At 36.0% G+C, this 16,460-nt stretch overlaps 1 non-coding gene across 1 annotated transcript; it reads left to right on the forward strand.

Moving 5' to 3' along the window:
• The first annotated feature begins 373 nt into the window (after positions 1 to 373).
• LOC150059905 (small nucleolar RNA SNORA40) lies at positions 374 to 503 on the forward strand. Its single transcript, XR_016536510.1, has one exon. It is a non-coding gene; the product is annotated as a small nucleolar RNA SNORA40 (small nucleolar RNA).
• The last annotated feature ends 15,957 nt before the right edge of the window (positions 504 to 16,460 follow it).

Consider the following 16,460-nt stretch of genomic DNA (forward strand, 5'->3'; position numbering starts at 1 on the left):
ATGCATGAAGACCCGGATTCGATTCCTCGGTACCACATACATAGAAAAAAGCCAAAAATGGTGCTGAGGCTCAAGTGGTAGATCTCTAACCTTGAGAAAGTCCAAGGACAGTGCTCAGGCCCTGAGCTCAAGCCCACGACTGGCAAGAAAAAAAAAAAAAAAACATGGACAGTGCTCAGGCTCTGAGTTCATGACCCAGGACTGGAAAAAACAAGTTTCCCCATGCCTTGGTGATTTGATATGACTCATTGAAGTTCAAAACCATAAGTTTAATCTCTAGCACCATAAAATACTTCCATTCTCATATGTGTAATACCTTTACTTTCAATTACTGTAATTGCATTGTCCCTAAATGTGTATTGATGTATACTAGAGCAGTTGTGTATGTGTCTTTGTTTAATTCGTAACAAAGCTTTACAGACAGGAGCAAACAGCAAATCCTCTTTTGCAACCCAGATTTCATTGCTGAATATGAGACTTTGGTACATGTAAGAAGGAATACGATTCCTACAACAGTTGGCAGTGTAGGGGTTTGTTAATTCACAGGTTGTCTCTGAGAATAAAGTTGATGTAAAAGCTAAAAAAAAAAAAAAAGAAAGAAAAAAAAAAGAAATGTACCAAACTTCCACTTTTATCATAATTTTAGTAACACTCAGCTCCCAGAAAAAGCTGTTTATGGAAATGCTGTCAAAAATGTTTTCATGCAAATAATTTCTAATAATTTATTTAAGATTATTTAGAAAATCATTGAATGGCCTGTTCGCTTTAATAATAGTAAAGTGTTGAAATCCATATCCAAAATGCAATTGGCTTTCGACAAAATGTATCTCCACTGCCCACTCTCTCCACTCCTCTTTAACATAGTATTAGCATTCCTAGCCAGAGCAGTAAGGCAAGAAGCAAGCATAAAGGGAATCCAAATAGGGAAAGAGGAAGTGAAACTTTCCCTCTTTGCAGCTGACATGATTCTGTATTTACAGAACCCTATAGACTCCACTCCCAAACTCCTTGAGCTGATTCAAAACTTTGGAAAGGTAGCAGGGTATAAAATTAACCCTCAAATACCACCTGCCTTCCTCTATGCCAACAGTGAGAGGAATGAGACAACAATCAGGAAAGCAACTCCTTTTGCAATAGCCTCAAAGAAAATAAAGTACCTAGGAATTAGCTTAACTAAGAATGTAAAGGACCTTTTTGATGAAAACTTTAAAACCTTGAAAAAGGAAATTAAAGCAGAACTGAGGAAATGGAAAAACCTCCCATGCTCCTGGATTGGAAGAATCAATATCGTGAAAATGACAATCTTACCAAGGGCTATCTACAAATTCAACACAATACCTATCAATATCCCAATGTCATTCTTTAAAGAAATAGAAGAGGCAATCCAAAATTTCATATTAAATAATAAAAGACCCTGTATAGCAAAAACACTTCTTAGCAGAAAAAACAGCTCAGGAGGAATTTCAATACCAATCTTTAAACTCTATTACAGAACTATAGTGACCAAAACAGCTTCGTATTGGCACAAGAACAGTCCTGAAGGCCAATGGAATAGAACTGAGGACCAAGATATTAAACCACAGATCTATGATCACCTAATCTTTGACAAGGGAGCCAAAAAAATAAAATGGAAGAAAGCCTCTTCAACAAGTGGTGCTGGCAGAACTGGTTAAGCACCTGCAGAAAACTAAAGTTGGATCCTTCTCTGTCACGCTGCACTAGAATTAACTCCAAGTGGATCAAAGACCTCAAGGTAAAAGCCGACACACTGAAAACTTTACAAGAAGGAACAGGAGATACACTAGGCCTCCTTGGCACAGGTCGAAACTTTCTCAATAAGGACCAAGAAACACAACAAATCAGAGAAAGGCTGGATAAGTGGGACTGCATTAAACCGCTGAGCTTCTGTAAGGCAAAGGACATAGCTAGTAAATTAATTAGGAAGCCTACAGAATGGGAGAAGATCTTCACTAACCATACAACAGACAAAGGCCTCATATCTAAAATATTTCAACAGCTCAAAAAATTGAATCACTCCAAAACTAATCTCCAAAGTAACAACCATCCCATTAAAAGATGGGCCAAAGACTTAAAGAGAGTCTTCTCTGAAGAAGAAATAAAAATGGCCTATAGACACATGAAGAAATGCTCATAAGAGAAATGCAAATCAAAACAACTCTAAGATTCCACCTCACTCCACTTAGAATGGTCAGGATCAAGAAATCTAATAACAACAGATGCTGGAGGGGATGTGGCCAGGAGGGATCACTACTACACTGTTGGTGGGAGTGCAAACTCGTTCAACAACTATGGAAAGCAGTATGGCAGTCCCTCAAAAGACTAAACATAAGCTCCCCTATGACCCAGCAATTCCACTACTAGGCATTTACCTAACCATTCAGAAACAAGGGCATACTAAATCCACTAGCACAATGATGTTCATTGCAGCACTATTTACCATAGCAAAGATATGGAACCAACCCAGATGTCCCTCAGTAGATGAGTGGATCAACAAGATGTGGTATTTATACACAATGGAATTCTATGCTGCTGTCAGAAAGAATGACATCGCCCCATTTGTAAGGAAATGGAAAGACTTAGAAAAAATCATATTAAGTGAAGTAAGCCAGACTCAAAGGAACATAGGCCCAATAGTCTCCCTCTTTTGTCATAATCAGTAGAAACCTTGGGCTCTCCTAGCAGAGATTTACAATAGAACAAAATCTAGAGACATTAGGCCAAATAGTATGACACTAAATATAGGACCTCCAGGATAAGGAAACAAAAGCCATATAATGAATGACTGTTGTTCTTAATGTACTATGTTATTTCTCATCCCTTTTGTTGTCCCTTGGTTATCTCATATTGTTACAATTTTTCACCTTGTTATCTGATATATTTTATATGTGCTTAGCTGGTTATTTGAAATTAGATAGGGAAGGGGAGAAATCAAGATAAGCAGGGGGAGGGTGGGAGGGAAATCAGGACCATGTCATAAGAAAGGGTATCAACGTTTGTGAAGTTATATACCTTCTATCTGGTGAATATAATGTAACCCTTCTATTAATCACAATTTTAAAAAATTAAAAAAAATTTAAAAATTTTTAAAAAGTATCTCCAAATGCATCTATAGTTTTTCAGATCTGGTAAATATAGACTTCTATTTAAAATATTTAATTAAAGACTGGATATGTGACTCTGCTAGTTCCAGATTAGCAAGCATGAAGCTGAGCCCAAGCCCACGTCCTACCAAAGCAAATAAATAAAACATTTAGTTAGAATATGGGGTGATCCTATTGAAGATATATAATACTTGTTGTTTTGGTGCAAAATTTACGTTGTGCAAAAATACATGAAGAATCCAATGAGCCATGTGTATACAGCACAAGCCAATTGAAAAATGGACATTTCCACTACAGTAGCAGATGCTCCTTAGGCCCTACAGAAACTGACAAATTTTCAAAATATTGATTAATATTTAGAGGCAGAAAGGTATTCATGTTGCCCTATACAGCCGGTACCAATAGATCACATCTGTAATCCTAGATTCCGAAAAAGCTGAAATCTGAAGTCATGGTTAGGGGTAGGGTGCCTAGGAAAGTGCATGAGACTTATCACCAACTAACCACCAAAAAGCCAGACGTGGAGCTGTAGCTCAAGTGGTAGACTGTCAGCCTTGAGCAGAAAAAGCTAAGGGAGCATGCCTAGGCTCTGAGTTTAAGCCTCATTATCAGCATGTATTCCCAATCAGGTGTCTCACCTATAATTTACAATTGTTCTTTGATATCACAGAAGCAAATCATAGATATAACTAGTCGTGGTTTGCATTGGCTAGTATCTGTGATTTACTGTGTTTCTAGCATTGGACTTGCTGTTTATCCAATTCACTCTTTTCCTTAGATACAGGAGCTTTCATGTGACCTTTAGATCATGTTTGAAATAAGTACATTAATTGGTTATTTATTGCATAGCAGTACACATAAATTGTCTTCAGAGAGCATTTGTCTCTTATCCCTAAGGATAAGAAGTCAGGATACAGACATGAAAATTTATTTAAGACTTTTTCTTGAAATATTTGCTCCAGGGGAATTTAGTGTCATTGGCCAGTGAGTCTTCCAGGCAAGGTTCAGTACACAAGTGAATTAGAAGCCTGAACGAGTGGCAGACCTGCAAGCATGGCAAGTTTATTGACTTTGGTCATGTTCGAATACATACTGATAGTTCAGTTACCAGCAGAAATGCCTAATGTGGTTGACTCTGCCTTGTCTGACATCATGGTGTAAAATGAGTATTATTGATTAATTTTTTTAAAAAGCCAATTTTCTAGAGACTAGATTAGAATCTGAAAATGCTATTAACCTCACAGCAATGGAAAAGACTAACTCCATTTGATGGAGGCAGTCAAAGAGAAATGCGGGTTAGGAGCCAATCACCTCAGAAAAATTAGTTCACTATACCAGTTGCAGTAGCAAGCAAATACGAATTTGAACATTCTCTGATCTGATGTTTTTAGAAGTTCTGAAATGCCAGAGTCGAATGTGGCACTGTGTCAAGATCTTAGAGCATCTTCCTTTCTATACACAGGGTAAAGGAGAGACAAAAACAAAAAAGAAGGAAGAGGAGGAGGAGGAAGAGGAGGAGGAGGAGGAAGACCTTGCTTTTCTTTGCACTCACTGTTTAACAAATAAGAGTATTCTCAAATGAAAAATCTTTCTCATCTTTCAATTCAATGTATAACTTGAAAGATTTTGTTCTTTGTTTAGGAGGATTTGTCCTTCAACTGATTTTGACCATTTTAGGACCAAGATTGGAACTAATAAAAGTGTACGATTAGAATTATCAGTCATATGAATTGTTGAAATCTAGGAAGCTTGTTAGCAAAGCTAGGATCATGTGAGCTGTGAAGATAATTTATTACATGTGAAAACATGTAGAGCAGAGGGGTTGTTTTTTAGTGTTTTATCAATTTTGTTGCTGTTTGCTCAAATTCTACAGCCAGAAATTATTAGTTAATTTTAGTTTTTACTGGATAATTCAACAAAATCTTTCCTTTGGATTGTACTGTCAGGTGCTGGTAGCTCACTTCTGCAACCCTAGCAACTCCCCAGGCCAAGATCTGAGAGTTGCAGTTCAAAGCCATTCTGGGCAGGAAAGTCCATGAGAGCCTGCCCTCCAATTAACTACCACAAAGAAAGCCAGACATTTTATTTTTAGATTCTACATGGAATGAGGCAGTCCCAGGGCTCTATTCTTCCTAATGTCATGTAGAGCTTTAAAAAAATCAGAAAGAAAGGAGATACCAGATTGGATCTCAGGAATTTTATCGCAGTATTAGCAATTTTCAAGAAGGAAATGATTTCCTAGATATTGTCTGAATTGGAGGCTGTGTGGGAACCCATATTAGCAAGTGGCACTTTTGTCTTTCTTCAATACAATTTAGAAATCAGAGTTTTAAATCTCTCCTAGAAAGCACTTTGAAGTTCAAGGTATCTACTGTTTACCATCTCCTGTCTTTTGCATATTTGCAAATGCTTTTGGTTGCCTTCTATAATATTCATTCTGAATATATGATTCAACTCATTTGATCCCACCCAAGTAAGAAATCAGACAATGTCAGCAGTAGGGAATCAGGAGTTCTTGTAGGAATGCTATCTTCACACCTAAATAAACACAGTACTTTCATTGCCTTTATATCTTCAATAGGTAGTCAGCCCCTGTTGTTTGTCGATTCTAAAAATAAGACAACCCTTACAAATCTGTCAGCAACCTTCTTAAAATCAAATACTAGGTTAAGAGAGAGGAGAAACCCAAATTATTTTATTTTTAAATTTGGATTCACAATAGCTCCCTATAATTATTAAAAGATATTATAGCTTATGGCTTAGTTTTGAGAAAAAACTCAGAACAAACTTGAATAATCAATTTTAAAACTTTTTTCCATTATCTCCTTAAGGAAGTAATTTTTCTCAAATTATATAAAAGCAGAGATTAGTAGTCAGCTTTTAATATATTTGGTATTAGAAGTATAATCTATCAAATCTCAAGATAGAAGCTGCATATTATTTCCTACTCAAATACAATGATGATGGTATAATTAAGCCTTAATTTTCACATGAGAAACGCTTTCAAGGTTCTAAATAGAATATAAACAACAACATAAGATATAAAAATTATAGTACTTTGAATAGTGTTGAAGGGAGAGAAACGCTTAAGGATCTCCATATTTCTTTGCATATAAATTTACATAAATAAAATACCATTACATCAACAGAGTGATGATTTCTGGTTCCATGCCTGTGTCTTGATGTCTTTTCTGATGCAGTAGCAAAATTCCAAAGGGCAGGTGAGTTGTGGACAAAAGAATATGATTTGGCTCACAGTTGTGGAAACAAGGAGGGTCTAGTCAAGGGGTCAAGGTCTGAGAGCAGGTTGTGTCAGAATACAGAAGAAAGGCAAGCAGCTACACACAAGCCAGAGAAAAATTGAGCAGAACTAAGCCTGCCCATCAGGAACATAACTTCCTCCGGGAAGGGCCATAATCCATTCATGAGAACATAGTCTTCTGACTTAAAGGTGATCTCTTAAAGGTCCCACTTCTCTAACATTGTATAATGGCAATATAACTAAAACTCTTAGATCAAGGTTATGATGGATTGGTTATTTCATTCTTTCTCCCTTCCAGTAATCCCTTATTCCTCTGAGTGCTAGACTCTAGAAACACAAACCAAAATAATATACTGCCTATCAGAAATTCACAATTAAATAATAGGACATAGCAAAGAAGCAAATAGCTTTATCTTGAGAGCTAAGAAAACTTTTGTTGAAGGAAATAGTTGATCTGAAAGTAGAATGTTGAGAAAGTTTTTCACATTGACTTTTTCAAAGGAGATTTCATTGTGATTGGGAACTTTTATTAGAAAAGCAGACATTTGCAATAGTGTCCTACCATTTTTCAAGTTCCTAAAAATGTCATAAGGCATATAAAACAATATTTAAACATACTAAACATCAAAATGACAGATATAATTACCAAGGGTGCAATTCAAGTTAATGAATCAAAAATCATTTAATCGGAATTTGTTTAGAAAAGAGAGGAATTACAATCTTCCTCTACTAGCTAATCAGAATATCCCTTAAATGCTAGGAAAATTAAAGGAGTCTCAGAAATAACAAACTCACTAAGTATGTGTGGCACCTATGTATAATATAACCTAGCTGACATCTGAGGATCATTATTCAAATCCAGCTTGGAGAGACAAACCCGAGAGTCTTATCTCCAGTTAGCCAGCATAAAGCTGGAAGTGAAGGTATAGTTCGAGTGGCATAGAGGCCATGCTTGATGAAAAAACTAATCAAGAATTCAAGTCCCAGCATGGAAACTAAATAACTAAATCTACCTGTTATCATGATGTATTGAAAAGCAACTGAAGAACAAGTAAAGAGTAAAGAGTCAAACCCTTGATTTTTCATCTTTGGGGGAGAATGGCAAAATCACAGTTGCCTTTTAATGGTTCTCAAATGACTGATGCCCATGAGGAAAGAAACAAATGAAGTTACCTGAAAAACGATGGACTCAGTTTTCCAAGATTCAAAGTTTGGTCTGCATCTTTGGCTAACATCTTTCAATGGCTTGTTTAATATGAATTGATATTAGCACTAATTTGAGGTATGCGTGTGTGTGTGTGTGTGTGTGTGTGTGTGTGTGTGTGTGTGTGTGTGTCTGTCTGTCTGTCTGTCTGTCTGTCTGTCCTGGACTTGAACATAGGGCCTGGACACTGTTTCTGATCTTTTTTGCTCAAGGCTATTGTTCTATCACTGAAGCTACAACTACAGCTCCAGCTCTTGAGAAAATTAATTGGAACTATGAGTCTTAAGGACTTTTTTTGCCCAGGTTGGCTTCAAACCAAGATCTTCAGATCTCAGCCTCCTGAGTAGCTAGAATCATAGATGTGAGCCACTGGCACCCAGATACTAGTACTGTTTGAATAATCCAGAAAGTTTATTTACTCTTGATCTAAGATTTCTGAATGATTTCCCTCCCCTTTAAAACAATATATTGTTAAAGCTCATTTTTATAGCATGTCAGCTGCCAAATAATAACTCCTAATTAATCCAGAAATATCAGAGAAGTAAGGAAGCAGAATGTCCCTTGGCTTTAGGGCATATGCCAAATATTTCAACTAGTGATGTTAAACTTTTGCAATAGCCAGAAGCATCTCTGGCTACATTGAGATTCAAGACATCAACATTGATAAAACATTTGACAAACCTTTCTTTTAAGTCTCTCTGGAGAAGGCTGAGCCATTTCCATGGAAAGGCTAAGGCACACTTAACATAATTTCCTGCTTTTAAATTCATCTTGATAGCATTTCTATTTTAATAAACACAGCTAAATGTATGCATTGAAAAAATTTTGGACGATAACTCAGGAAGTGGAGGGCTAGCCTAGAGCAAAAACAAAGTTTAAGGACAGCACCCAGACACTAAGTTCAGGCCTTATGTCCAGCCTGTACACGTGCATGCACACACACACACACACACACACACACACACATACACACACACACACACGCACGCACACACAGGAATTGTAACTCAAATCATCGTATGCAAATATTTTCTTACTATGCCCACAGACAAAGCTGGGAGTTTTGTTGTTATTATTCTGTTTCAAGGGTTTGAAGTCAAGATCTGGTCTCTGTCTCTGAACTTTTCTGCTCAAGGTTAATGCTCTACCACTTGAGCCACAGCTCCACTTCTGGCTTTGGGATTGGGGGCCAGTTTATTGGAGATATGAATTTCAGAGACTTTCCTGCGTGGGTCGGCCTAGACCATGATTTTCAGATCTCAGCCTTCTGAGTAGCTAGGATTTCAGACATGAGCAACCAGCACCTAGCTTCAAACTTGATAAATTTTAACATATAATTGCCTACAATTAATTCTTATGCTAATTTTCAATGTTTTTTTCCCTAAAATTTTAGATGTTATGTGAAATAATTAGTCCTTTGGCTGAACTTAGAATGCAACAAAAGGAACTTCAGAAAACTTTATTAACTTCCACTTGCTCAAATTCCTCAGAATCTATTATATTTGGTCCAACCTGGATGGCAGTAGTAGCAAGATCATCCAAAACCAAGAGCACTGTGTACTATATGTCATGCACACTGCATCTATTAGGGTGATACATCTGGACTTTGTCCTGACAATGCTCTAACTTGGAATATTTTAGTTGCTTGAAGCCGTATGGGAGACCTTAGGGCTTGTAGATGTTTTGAATCAACCCTTCTTAACCCAGAGTGTAAAATATTCTAGGGAGCCCCAGAAATACCTCAGTCTGGCACTACAGGATATAACTACTATTTCTGCTGTGGTACTCTTCTTTATAAAGCTAATATCATGAGCTGGTGAACTGTGACCCATGGACTTGTATTTGGTGGCTGGTAAATAAAACAATGATGTCTACCAGACTTTGGAGAGGCAATTTACGTTTGGATGACTTATTAAACCCTTTTCCGGAAGTTCTCAATGAAAGTCATAAATAAAGACCACTCTCATCTTTAGTACCTACTGATAAAATGCACACATACACACACACACTTTTCTGGTAGATATTTTAACACTGGGGTCTTAATCAAGGATATTCCCTAGCTAACAGTGAGAATATACCTGCTTTGGTTGTATCATTACCAAATTTTACACATATTTCAAAATATATTCTATTTTTCTTATTCATTTTATCTTATTAGTTTAATGTAAAAAGTTTAGGAGAGGATACATATGGGTGCTTATCTGAATTCATTGAAAAAAATGATTTTGGATTTTTGTTTGTTTTGTTTTGTTTTATTGGCTGTGGAGCTAGAACTCAGGGCCAGAGTGCTGTTCCTGAGTCTCTTTGTGCTCCAGGCTAACATTCTACCACTCTCAGTCACAGCTCCACTTCCAATTCTTGAGTGGTTAATTGGAGATAAGAGTCTCTTGGGGACTTTTCTTTTCTGTCCAGGCTAGCTTGGAACCATGATCCTCAGATCTCAGATTCCTGAACAGCAATGATTACAAGTCTGAGCCACAAATGTCTAGCTCAAAAAAAAAAGCTTTTTGGGTATTCAAAAAACAATGAAGAAAATTATCAGTCTGAGGACTGTGGACATAGCTCAAGTGGTAAAGTGCTTGTTTAGTAAGCATGAGAATCTGGGTTCAGTCTCCACTGCCACAAATAAAAGATCAGTTGCCAGTTTGGTTATATGTAACTTTAATTTTTTTACAATAAACAAAATTTCTAATCTTGTGTTGGATCAGTGAATAGTCAATCTGAAAAAGATGTATGATCATTCATTGGTTTCAAAAGCAAGTAAATTTTGCCAGTAGCAACAAGGTGAAAAGTTTGGAATAAAGGTATGCATAGATTAGAAATGTTAGAAATGTTCAGAGATGACTCTTAAAAAAAGAAAGTTGTGGGAATATGGCCTAGTGCTAACGTGCTTGCATAGTATGCATGAAGCCCTGGGTTCGATTCCCCAGTATCACATACACAGAAAAAGCTGGAAGTGGTGCTGTGGCTCAAGTAGCAGTTATAGCCTTGAGCAAAAAATATCCAAGGACAGTGCCCAGCCCGAGTTCAAGCCTCAGGACTGGCCAAAAAAAAAAAAGTTGTTACTAGAATACACATGAATAGATTTTCCGGACATAGTCATTCACATACTCTCAATATAGTTTCTAGAAGATAATGACTGTCAATTAAAAACTTATGGGAAGAATAAAAAACATGTACTAATTCATTTCCTGCCCTTCTTATGACCCTTCATGAATCTGGAGCAATACCAGCCTATCCTATTACTAAAATTTAACCAATCATTTCTTACATCTTTCCCCTTTTCTTTCTTCTTTCCTTCCTTCCCATTTTCTTTCTTTCTTTCTTTTTCTTCTCTCTCCCTCTTACTCACCCTTCTTCTTTTCTATCATTTTTTTCATCCTTTCTCTTTCAGGGAGTCATGATGCCCAGATTGTTTTCAATGACAAGGTCTTGCTAACATTCTTTGCCATTGCTAGCCTCAAATTATGATCCACTCATCTCAGCCTTCTGTGTAATTTTATATGAGAGGCATATTTCTCCAGGTCATATCCTTTGATTTATTAATAGAATGTTCTAAATAACCCACAAAACAACCATGCTATCCTTGTAAATAATGTATATATAGTTGCATATACTTCGTAAATATTTATATTCACATATCTATTATTCTAATCCTGTTATAGAACTATGCTTAGATTCTATAATGTCATCTTATCTTAAGAAAAGCCTCTTATAATGAAATAATTCAGCATCTAAATCCTGTAATAGAACATTCACTAAATACTAGCTTTTGAATTTTGTTCTAATAGCATCATGGCATGTCTAAGGATTTTAATAAATTCCCCATAAGTGTTCCAACAATTAAAGCAGAAAAAAATCTATGTTTTTCTATTAATAGGATCTAATTGCTTATATAGGAACTAAATCTTAAAGACCTTTAATAAGAGATTGAATTTTTTGCGTATGCTAGCCTTGGAGATTGAACTCAGTGCCTAGGCACTGTCTCTAAGCTTTTCAGCTTTAAGTGCTCTGGTGATTAATTGTAAATAAGAGTCTCACAGACTTTTCTACCAGGCTAGATTCAAACCGTAATCCTCAGATCTCAGCCTCTGAGTAGCTAAAATTATAGAAATGAGCCACCAGCACCTGGTCATAGGTTGAATTTTGTATATAAAAGATATGCCATAAAGTGCTCAGTGCAAACATGTGCCTTCAGAAATGCTAAACACAGGAAGCATTAAAATTCTTCTTTCTGAATTGGTATCTTCACCTTGCTATTACATTAAGATGAGTGATATTTTTATTACAGACTCATTAAACATTCTGCAAATTAAACAGCTCTACTGTTCTATTGTAATGGCTGGACTTCATTTCTCTTTTAGTGTTACATTATTAATCTTGAAAAATTTCACATTAAACTATGTTTGTAAAATAAAACAGTATTAAGGGAATGAAGTTATATGTATAGTTTCTGATATACTATATTTATATATAATATATACATTATAAATTATAATATATACATGAAACATAGGGTATAATATGTTTGAGTTTAGTAAAGAGAAAATAAGAGTATCTTATTGGTGTTCACATGAATTCAGAAAATTTATATGATAGCATAATAAACACCATTCTCCATCTTTAAGTCTATGGACTTAGTAACTAAAGTACAAGCCCCACTCCTTCTTTCCTTAATTTTTCTCTGTCTCTGATAATAACACTAGGCTCTTAATAATAATACTTTGTCTTAGCAATAATACTGCATGCTGATTAAAACTATATAGGACTCTATCCCAAATATGTGCCTACGTTTACTTTGGAATAGACACAAAAATTGTGTTAGTGGAAGAAACATTATAATCCATAAAAGAAGAGCTAGCAGATAGCCTCAACATATGTTTTCTCCAGATTCCTGAAGAAAAAAATAGTGCCAAAATAATGCATACTTTTGTCCAAAACATAAGATAAAATAACATTAAAATGAATCAAAAGTTGCTAAATATTCAGGAGATAAATTGAGAAAATTACCACTCAAGGTTTAGTCTAGACCAATGCTCAGATACCATCTCTACAAACATGCCAGTTATGGTGGTTTGTGTCTATAATCCCAGCTACTTGGGAAGTATGAACAGAAAGATCACAGTTCCAGGTTGATCTGGGCAAAATAAACCAGACCCTAACTGAATGCTACCTAAAGCAAAATGGCTGAAACTTTAGTTCAAATAGTAGAGTATTATTGCCTGGTATATGAATGACCCTGAGTTTAAATTTTAATATAATATTCCCAGAAGAGTATTATATTAAAATTTTAACACATCTATGTCATGCTCATACATTTTTATTGTCGATGAAACCTACAAAAATATTATTCAACAAAAATAGAAATATCTGGGGCCAGGAGTTTGGCCTAGTGATAGAGTGCTTGCCTAGCATGCACAAAGACCCAGGTTTGATGCCTCGGTGTCATATACATCGAAAAAAGGGGGAAGTGGTGCTGTGGCTCAAGTGGTAGGGCTCTAACCTTGAGAAAGTTCAAGGACAGTGCTCAGGCCCTGAGGTCAAGTCTGGGACTGGCAAAAAAATAGAAATATCTATATATGTGTGTGTTTATATGAAGGTTTTTCAAGACAGAAGTTTCCTAGTATAAATATCTGTAGGTATATCAGTTAAGAGAGATATAAATCAGGAGTCTAATGATGGCTGCTTCTCTGAGGTAAGGGTAAGAGAACTTTCATTTTTCCTTCATGATCTATAATATTTGAATTTTTTCCAAGAATGTGTCTTAAGGTGAACTGTAGCTTAAATAAACATTTATTTGGAATCAGATCATTGCTGATAAGGTTTCAATATATCAAACTTAGGTTTCTTAGAAAGAAACGTAAGTTCCTGTGTTGTCCTCTGTATATATTATTCTGATTGATCCTTAACAATTACAACATTCTTTGGCTAGAAAATAAGAGTCATGGAAGAAAAGAGGGGAAGATTGACTTCTGGTGTGATTATCCCATAAAACAGGAGCAATAAAGTGTTGGATTTTTTTGTAAAATAAAAAATAGATTCAAATGTACTATCTAGCAAAGGAAATTTTCTTTACTAGGGTTTCTATATTAACCATGTAAAAAAGAATAAGTAGTCATAAGGTTTCTACTTTCTTTGATTCCATTCAATTGTAGATAATTCAGATTATAATTCAGATAATGTAATATCTGTTCGCCATGTGTAGTTGAGAGTGTCTTTCTATTCTCAAATAATTTTGCAATGTAAAATATGTTGCTTAGTACAAGAGCCCAGGCTTTGAATTCAGATCAGACCAAGAGTATAGATAATAGTTTTAACAGATGTTGGTAACGTCCCTTGAAAAATGTATTTGTCACCTCTGTTTGATCTACAAAACACCTAACCCACACTATTTTCATTCAAGAGCTGTGAGGATTCCAGGTTTCCTGTCCATACACTTCCTGGCTCTGTGCCCAGCAATATGCAGGTATTCCAGAGGCATTGTTGAAAGGTCTCTCTCCTACTAAATCATGAAAGCCAGCATTAACACAGAGGGTGCCTAGATGAGACCCTCTCTTAATCACCCTACATAAACTCACTCACGAATCCTCATTTTACAGATAAGGAAATGGAATCACAGACAAGAAAGTGAGGGACAACATTTTGCTTTGGAATCTATGTTGTTAGACACTAGTCTTGGTTACCACGTGTTCTCAAGATGCACTAAATGATGTACTATGGCTACAAACTTTGAATCACTCATATTTTGAAAACTTAGAATTAATATTTGTACTTTACCAATTATTCTAACATGCTTTGTACATTCAAACTACTCTGCAGACAAACTCTGATAGGTGATCAGTTTTGTGTAAATAGTCTGACTTATTTTATTTGAAGTCCATTAGTGCACAAAACTTTTTTTTTTTTGCTAGTCCTAGGGCTTGAATTCAGGGCCTGGGCACTGTCCTTGAGCTTCTCAAGGCTAGTACTCTTCCACTAGAGCCACAGCACCTCTTCCAGTTTTTTCTATGCATGTGGTACTGAGAAATCGAACCAAGTTCTTCCTGCATGCTAGGCAAGCACTCTACCACTAGGCCACATTCCCAGCCCTTTATAAACGAGTAGTTCTTGGTTTAATAAAAATTACAAGATAAATATTTACCTAATGTATAACTTATGCCTAGCAAAAGCAAATTGTCTCATACTTTGTTGAAGATATTCATGGAAGAAAATATTGAGAGAATGATGAAAACATGACTACCCATTTCTTCCATTAAAAAGATTTGCATCCTTCATAACAGATTATCCTGTCAAATGAATCTGCATTCATGCTGCAGCTTTTACAAATTGCAGGAAAATTGCGATACAAGAGTTCTTCAAAGTCTCATGAATATGTATATGATATTAAAAAATAATAACCACAACACCTATTGTCATAGTTTTTATATAATATGGTAAGAACTTCCATCAGAAATGAAAAAGTGACGAAGCTGCAGATAATGGGAAGGAGAAGGCCTGAGGTCAATGTTTCCCATCAGCAGTTCTGCGGGTGGAAGAAAATAAGCAACATCTTTAAGCTAGAGTTGAGGAAGGTCTTCCCCTTTATGTACCATTTAAATGATCAAACGCTCTGATCTGCCTATTCCATCTTTTTTGGCATTTTAGAAATAGAACCATGATGAGGTTTAAAGAATTCTTGCGCATGATAGACCTGTTCAAAAAAAATTCTAGACATATAATGGATAGATTAAGCGTAATGTATCCTGCTCTTCATTTAAAAAAAAAAAAAAACAGGAAACCTATTAATCAGGAGTTTTCTACGAAGAATCAACTTCATTGACACCAGCAACTAATCTGCTCAGCGCTACCTAATTTGTTTTTAAATTAAATAAAAGGGAGATATGCAGGACTAAAGTGTTTCAATGTCATGCATAATACCTAAATAATATTTCTAGGACTTCTTGAAGTATCAGTTTCATTTTTTTGTCTTATTCTATAATCGTGGCCCCTAAATTAGACAACAAATTCTCACCCATATTAACAACTGGTTAGAATATTTTTAACCTTCTGAAAAGGAAACCATGGAGTTACACTTTTGAACTTTTGTAAAAACTTTTATTCAACTAGGCCTGGTGGCTCACGCCTGTAATCTTAGCTATTCAGGAAGCTGAGATCTGAGGATTGTAGTTCAAAGCCATCCCCAGTACTAAAGTTCGTGAGCCTCTTATCTCCATCTCCAGTTAACCACTAGAAAACCTGAAGTGGTGCTGTGGCTCAAGTGGTAGAATACTAGCCTTCAGCTGAAGAGCTCAGGAACAGCACCCAGACCCAGAGTTCAAGTCCCACGACCAAGCAAAACAAAAACAAAACCAAAACCCTCTTTATATCCACAGTTTGTGATTTCTCTAAGTATATTTCTATATCTCTAAGTATACTCTTCCCCCAAATCATCCTTCCATTGTTCAACCCACACCTGTCTATCTCACCCCATCCTCTCAAAATACCTGGTTGAAATTTCACATATCTACATTGATTGTTATGACTGTATTTGTCCACGTTTCCTATCTCCATCCATTTTTCCCTTCCTATTCCCTTGAGCCTCATCCTGTTCTGCAAAGTATGTTTTACTTCCTGATAGTCATTCTTTGAATCTCTAAGTTAGTTGTTCAGAGGAGTTACAAAGGCCTCCCCCTTGCTCCTGGCTGCCGTGGACAGGAAGCTCAACAAGCTGTTGTGTTTTTAGGCCATAAGCATCTGAGAACAGACATTACCTTATGACATTGCCAATAGTTAATCATATGTGGCAGACAATATACAGCAAGTATTCACAAACATTCTATTTCCAAGGAAATATAAAAAGAGAAATGTCAGGCTGAATCCAGCCACTCAGATA

The sequence above is a fragment of the Megascapheus bottae genome, chromosome 8, assembly GCF_031878675.1.
Source record: "Megascapheus bottae isolate mThoBot1 chromosome 8, mThoBot2.hap1, whole genome shotgun sequence".
NCBI lineage: Eukaryota > Metazoa > Chordata > Mammalia > Rodentia > Geomyidae > Megascapheus > Megascapheus bottae.